Source organism: Tachypleus tridentatus, chromosome 1 (assembly GCF_004210375.1).
Source record: "Tachypleus tridentatus isolate NWPU-2018 chromosome 1, ASM421037v1, whole genome shotgun sequence".
In the NCBI taxonomy this organism is placed as follows: Eukaryota; Metazoa; Arthropoda; class Merostomata; order Xiphosura; family Limulidae; genus Tachypleus; species Tachypleus tridentatus.
The window spans coordinates 15,698,131-15,705,570 of NC_134825.1; the positions used below are offsets into that span (position 1 = coordinate 15,698,131).

At 36.1% G+C, this 7,440-nt stretch overlaps 1 non-coding gene across 1 annotated transcript; it reads left to right on the forward strand.

Annotated features, from left to right (window-relative positions):
• The first annotated feature begins 7,367 nt into the window (after positions 1-7,367).
• TRNAR-ACG (transfer RNA arginine (anticodon ACG)) lies at positions 7,368-7,440 on the forward strand. The gene has a single exon. It is a non-coding gene; the product is annotated as a tRNA-Arg (tRNA).

The window sequence follows — 7,440 nt, forward strand, 5'->3', positions numbered from 1 at the left end:
GTCACACTTACCTCAGTATGATTTATTCTGCCCTTTTATGATTAATTTCGGATATCGTTTATAATATGTGTTCAGAAAACACGCGTATATATTTCAAAAGTAACAATATGGATTGTCAACAAAGTGTTCTCAGATCTTAAGTCACGTGGTTCTTTAAAAGTCACTGTTGATTATATTTTGCGTCAGTCATACATGCGTTGCATATCTGTTCCAATGTTTAAAAATAAGGCATCAAATGCATATAGTAACAAGCTTCTGAATGAAACTTCTATAAAATTCTTGGGGTTTGGAGGAAAAGAATGTAGAGAGGGTAGTTTTGACATCTCCATGTGTTCCAAGCTCTTTTCCATGGAGATAGTTCTGCAAGCTTCGGAATAAATGATAATCTGATAGAGCAAGGTCTGAAGAATAACGAGAATGTGGAAGTTTTTTCCAGTTTAGCTCTCAATCTTTGCAGATGTAATCCTTGCTGGATGGGGCCGTGCATTATCTTGATGTAACACAACATCTTTACGAGTGATAACAGGCCTTTTTTTCTTTCAGTGCAACATTGAAGCGCTCTAACTCTCGGAAGCAAAAGTCTGATGTAATCGTTACATTAAGTAGCAACAACTCAAAGTGGGTCATACATCAACAATATCCCACCAAACGCTTAACAAGACTTTCCTAGGGTGGAGGCTCAGTTTGGGCTGTGCTTTAGCCAGTTTACCTGCGGCGCTTAACATTTTTTATAAAATATCCATTTTTATCTCCAGTCACTAACCTGTCCAAGAAAGGTGAGTCACGTTCACGAGAGTGCAGAGAAGTGCAAATGTCCACTCTTGCTCTAAGGCTGGGTTTTGTCAAATCATGGGAGACTCATTTTCCAAACGGTTGGAGATGACGGTGAACTGTTGAATGGGTTGAATTAAGCTTCCATGCTAGTTCTTAAACTGTCACAGCACAATCTTCATCAAGTGCAGCCAGCAGCAAGTCATCATTAAACTCAACAGGACGACCTGCATGTGACACATCAGTTAAGCTGCAGTCACCTGAAGTGAACTTATGAAATTACCTTGGACGTTTACTTTCATTGAAAGACTCCGTATCATAAACACCTTGAATGCTTCATGTAGTTTCTGCTGTACTATTGCCTCTTCTAAACTCATAAAGTATTATATGCCTAATGTGCTCCTCATACACATACATCTTCATAAGGGTTTATTTTGTTAATGATCTGAAAAAGTGGAGTTGGATTAGTTTCTTTCTGTTTGATTTGTTTTGAATTTCGCGCAATGCTATACAGGGTTGTCTGCGCTAGCCATCCCTAATTTAACAGTATAAGACTAGAGGGAAGGCAGCTAGTTATCACTACCCACCGCCAACTCTTGGGCTACTCTTTTGCCAATGAACAGTGGGATTGACCGTAACATGTAACGCTCCCATGGCTGAAAGAGCGAGCATTCAAACCCACGACTCTCGAATTACGTGTCGAGTGCCTTAACCACTTGGCCATGCCGGGCCCATACATGATGTAAATGAGCCTAAGTATGACTCATCTCTAAATATGTACTATAAGTCAAGTAAATATGTCACCTATTGCTATAAGTATCTAATTCATCATATTGTAGTTTTATCATATAGAGTATTAAAATGGTATTTACGTAAATACGCATAAAATAATCCAACAACATGAAGAACATTGGAGTATGTGGACTATTTGTATAACGAGTGTGTCCTAGTATAAATAATGAACGTTCCAACAAGTACATGGCCCTGATCTCTAGAGATTTTGATTTCAAATTAGTGAACATTTATGAAACTGTTCCCCTCTTTTTATGTTGTGTTTAACATTTAATTGTGGCCTCAAACATAAAATATTAATGACACAATAAATGCGGAAGGAAGATGTCAGGGTTGTACCTGACCCTCCTAGGTTCACTCAAAGGACCTAAATAGTGATAAATAGAAAGAGCGAATATATTTATATTATGCACAGAGCAAATTCACATATCACTGCACAAAGTAGCAGAAGAAGAACGTATGGAACATGATTAGAAATGTGATCTAATAATACTGGTAAATCATCTGTTCCAAAGAAATAATGTTAATGAAAAACAGGAAAATAATGCTGATAAGTGTGTAACAGAGAGAGGAACAGGAAGAATAAATAAAGCTGATTGAGTGAGGGGTAACAGAAAAAAGTGTGTCAGGAGGGTAACAAAGCTGAAAGGTCACAGGATGTCAGAGAATGGTCATAGGATTAATGAAAATAAAGCTGATAAGTGAGGGTTAACAGAGAGAATGGTCATCAGGATGTCAGATGTAACAGAAGTTAATAAATAAAGATTAATGATAAAGATAAGAGGGGTTAACAGAGAAAGGTCATAGGATGTCAGAAGTGAAGTTAATAAATAAAAGCTGATATGTGAGTGGGTTAACAGAGAGAAAAGGTCATAGGATGTCAGAAGTGAAGTTACACAGAGAGAAAAAGAAAATTTTTTTCGTACAAACCAAGTGAAGAGATTGTACCTGCAGTATAAGTAACACATCATTCTTCGCGTTTACATAAAGAACAGTCTGCTAGTTTATATCTTAGAGCTCCAGGTTGGAGATCAGTGAGATGTTTGTCATCTGAAAACTGTACTGAAACTAATAAATTCAGATTAAGATTTAATATGTGTCATCTGTGGTCACGAAATCTGTCTCACCATTGTAGAGCAAGTTACAAAGGCTACAAACTATATACTATATAACATATCCTGATAAACATATTTCTAAAGTAAAATCTAGAAGGTGTTAAATGTGTTTAAACCAGTAACAGATTCTTCAGTTACATCACCCTTAGTGTCAGTATCAGATTGAAGAATGTGAAAGTTCCTCCCCTAATTTTAGTGGTTTGAGTTAAAGTGAGTTTATTACGTCCTATCTCTTGTGACAACGTCTCAAGAAGTTTATGACTAGATTTAAAGAAAGATTTTCGTAAGATTCGATTAGGAAGAAGGTAATCATTCCATCAGATAAAATCATCATCATTACTGCAGATTGCGACGAAAACTCAAAAACTTTAAGTAAGGAATTGAACATAAAATGTAGTGGGTGAAACAAACCAAGATTTAAAAAAAAGACAGTCCATATGATTATAGAGAACAAGGGAAGCCATTTCGTCTAGCATGGAAAAGCACCTTGATACCACAGAAATGTGATTCTGCAGAAGAATGGTACTTGTTCCGTGGGCAGACCATATAGCCAATGAGGAAGTACAAAGAAGATCAGAGACAGAGGAAATTGATTATAACCACCAGAGAAAGACAACTGAGTTTCCTGGGACATATAATGAGAAAGGAAGAAATTGAAAATATGATTATTACTGTAAAATTAGAGAGTGAAGTGGTCGAGGAAGATCAGGGTTAAATTGCATCAGAAACACAAGGATATCAATGGATGTCAGTGTTAAACTACATCAGTAACACAAGGAAATGGATGAATGTCAGTGTTAAACTACATCAGTAACAAAAGGAAATGGATGTCAGTAATAAACTACATCAGTAACACGAGGAAATGGATAGATGTCAGTGTTAAACTACACCAGTAACACAAGAAAATTGATGGATGCCATCGATAAACTACATCAGTAACACGATGAAATGGATGGATGTCAGTGTTGATATACATCATTAACACAAGTAATTGGATGGATGTCAATGTTAAACTACATCAGCAAAACGAGGATATGGATGGATGTCAGTGCTTAACTACCTACGAGGATGGATGTCAGTGTTAAACTACCTCAGTAACACAAGGATATTAATGGATGTCAGTGTTAAACTACCTCAATAACACAAGGAAATGGATGTTCAGTTTTAAACTATACCAGTAACACAAAGAAATGGATGGATGCCATTGTTAAGCTACATCTGTAACACAGGAAAATGGATGTCAGTGTGGCTGAACTTTTGAAACCTACAAGAAAGATGAACATATGAAGAAATATAATCGTCAACATTTGCACTGGACGTAATACCAAGAGACACAGACTGAACAGTTTGTTATTTTCAATAACGATCTGCCGCCAGCTGAAAGTTAAAGAAGGGTTGAACAGGCTGAAACATAATTAATAATAATAAAGCTGCCAAATTGAGTCCTGTCACGAATAAAGTTTCCGGGAATGATGTCAATATACCTTCTGTACAAATAGGGAACATTTCTTAAAAACAAAAATCCAAATTATTAAACAAACAGTTTGTATACGAATATTCCATTCTGGTTCCCATAGCAACATAGAGTAATTGTCATTAAACTTAAATATATTTAGAATCAGTACAAGTTGTAAAATTTTATCAGTGGAAGGTAGGAGTATAACTCGTCCATCAAGAAAAAACTTGAGAGGTTTTAAGCCTTCAATGTAAAGATTGAATATGTAAAGAGATATTACATTACCCATGAAGATTATGAACAATTTGTAGGAACCTTAAATGTACGATAAGATAAAGAATGTTATCAATAAAATTAGAAATCAGTTTTGTGGAACACTTGTACACAAACATGATGAGCCTTCCTGAAATCTCAAGGTTATGGATCTTGGGAGTACAAAAAAGATAGACATTCTAGGATCTTATAAACTAAAGTTTCGCCCTTCGTCGGTTAGTCTGTTTATGGTGTCGGCTCTTTGAGTTTGCGTACAACGGTGAATTCCATCACATGTAAAATTAGGTGTCGGATAGATGTCTCCAGCTTCATCTATGTACAGTTCATAGCTCCAAACTACATTAGCGTCTCCTTCGTCAGTAATTGTAATAGCAATGTGAAATCGTGGGTTACATATAGTTTGATGTTCCTTCAGCTCAAGCTATCGTAAAGAAGTAATAAATATCGGCTAATCTGTTCCATCAACATCAGACAACTTAGAATAATTATTCACACTTGAACTAATTTGTGCACTTAATAAAACTCATGGAACCCATTTGTATTGGCTGTCGTTTGGTATAATGCTACACACTATATTACATGTACTCTGCCACCATGGGGACCAAAACCTTTAACTTAATGCTGAGCCACTTGGAGGTGGACAAGAAGCAGATAAAATAAGTCGAGTCTTGTGTAAAATTAAAAGGTAAACGTGAAAAGTTCATAAGGTGTTTAATGACAATGATATATCTTAGAAAGTTAGAATATTCGCAAGTGTGGCAAATGCCACACAATAGTACCGTAAAATTGAGTATTCATGACAAGATCTTAAATTAACGAGAGGTAAAACCAATGATTTTTAATACATTAACTCGATTCACTATAACCCTAAATAATTACCAAAATAACCAAAGTGTGGATGTAGATTTTGAAAGGTCACAATATTCTGTAAACTTTATACAACTTTAATCAGTAACACGAATACTGTTCAATTTCCACCAAAATAAATGATTTTTTAAAAAATATAACAGAAGAAGTCTTGTTTGTTAAAAATCACAGACTTTACGAGCTCTTTCTAAGAAGTATTGTAAAGGTAAGCAAATTCTAATATAACTAATTTTTTTTGTTTTTGAATTTCGCACAAAGCTACACGAGAGCTATCTGCGCTAGCCTTCCCTAATTTAGCAGTGTAACACAAGGCAGCCAGTCATCAACACCCACAGCCAACTCTTGGGCTACTCTTTTACCAACGAATAGTTTGATGGATCGCAACTTTATAACGCCCCCACGGCTGAAAAGGCGAACATGTTTGGTGCGACGAGTATTCGATCCCACGACCCTCAAATTACGAGTCGCACGCCTTAACCCACTTGGCCATGCCGGGCAAATATAACTAATATGCCGTACGTAGTGCATACTGTAACATAACTTATCTACAATATTCGTATTTGGAAATGGAACATTCATAACTGCAAATCTGAACGTGTCCATGTTATTAAAAATGTTAACTTGAATATTTGTTTTATGATCCTGATACCTAGTTTGGTTTGGTTTGTTTTGAATTTCGTGCAAAGCTACACGAGGGCTATCTGCGCTAGCCGTTCCTAATTTAACAGTGTAAGACCAGAGGGAACACAGCTAGTCATCCCCACCGACCGCCATCTTTTGGGCTACTCTTTTACCAACGAATAGTGGGATTGACCGTCACATTATAATGCCCCCACGGCTGAAAGGGCAAGCATGTTTGGCGCGACGGGGATGCGAACCCGCGACCCTCAGATTACGAGTCGCACGCCTTAACACGCTTGGCCATACCGGGCCGACAAGACTTTATAAACAGAATCTGACAGCATGGAACTAACTCATTTTGGATATCAATAAGAGATGAATATCCTCTGTTAAGTGCTAAGGCTCAGCGAACCTGAATTCCCTGTGATAAAAAACAAGTACCGCGCGAAAATCAGTGTGGAACAGGAAATGAGAGTGTTGGTGTCCAATCAGATTCCAAGGTAAGCTGTGCAGTACCCAGTAGGCGCACACATCCCATTAGTAATTGTGGTTGTTTAAAATGAAATAAAAGTATTGTTTTACCTTCAATTTACGTGTATTATTCTTTCAGACGGCTACAACGTTTTTAGAAGATAAATAGTTACTAAGTTTTAAGTTGTTTGGACCTAACGACTTCATAAACGGAATTGTTAGGTTTTTTTTTTTTTTTTGCCTAAGGTGAGACAAATTGCTGAGACACTAAGGGTGCTGTGAACCGAAACAGTTTTGGACACGCTGGTAAAAGGAATGGTGCCTAAGTTAAGTGTAGTCAAATTAACATTTTTAAGCAGAACCTAACAACAGAAAGAGTGTTTATCATTTTATCTGTTGTGTTGATTATTCTATTTAGAAACGATAATCGATAATAATTAGGAAACATAACAGATGCTAATTAAGAACAACAATAATAATTAGGTGGACAATAATTACGAAGAGCAATAGATAATAATTAGAAACATCAGCGAATAATAATTAAAACCAACAATGGATAATAAATAGGACCGTCAATGGAAATTAATTAAAAACAACAACTGTTAATAATTAGGAACAACAAGGCATTTCTTTTTTTTTACAGAGGGTTAGATCCGCTAATTACAGGAGATTTAACAAGGAAACTTCTAGAGTGGTATTTATTTGAATGCTATTCTAGTTGTGTGCCAATTAATGTGACTGGATAAACTTAATAAAATTGAAACAATTTCTTATTACCAACAAACAAAAAAGTAACGTATATTTTTGTGTAAAGAAAAATTCATTTTCTACTGGGTTGTTATTAGGTCTGTAACCTCCTTTATTTCAATATAGATCTTTACAGAACTAATACATGACTAGCTTAAAGTATAATCTTTAATTGAAGAACTCGAAGTAGAAATGAACCAAGAAATCATATTTGAATTAAACAGATAAACTTAGTTTCTCTGTCTAATCAAAGCGGGCCAGTGGCGCAATGGATAACGCGTCTGACTACGGATCAGAAGATTCCAGGTTCGAATCCTGGCTGGCTCG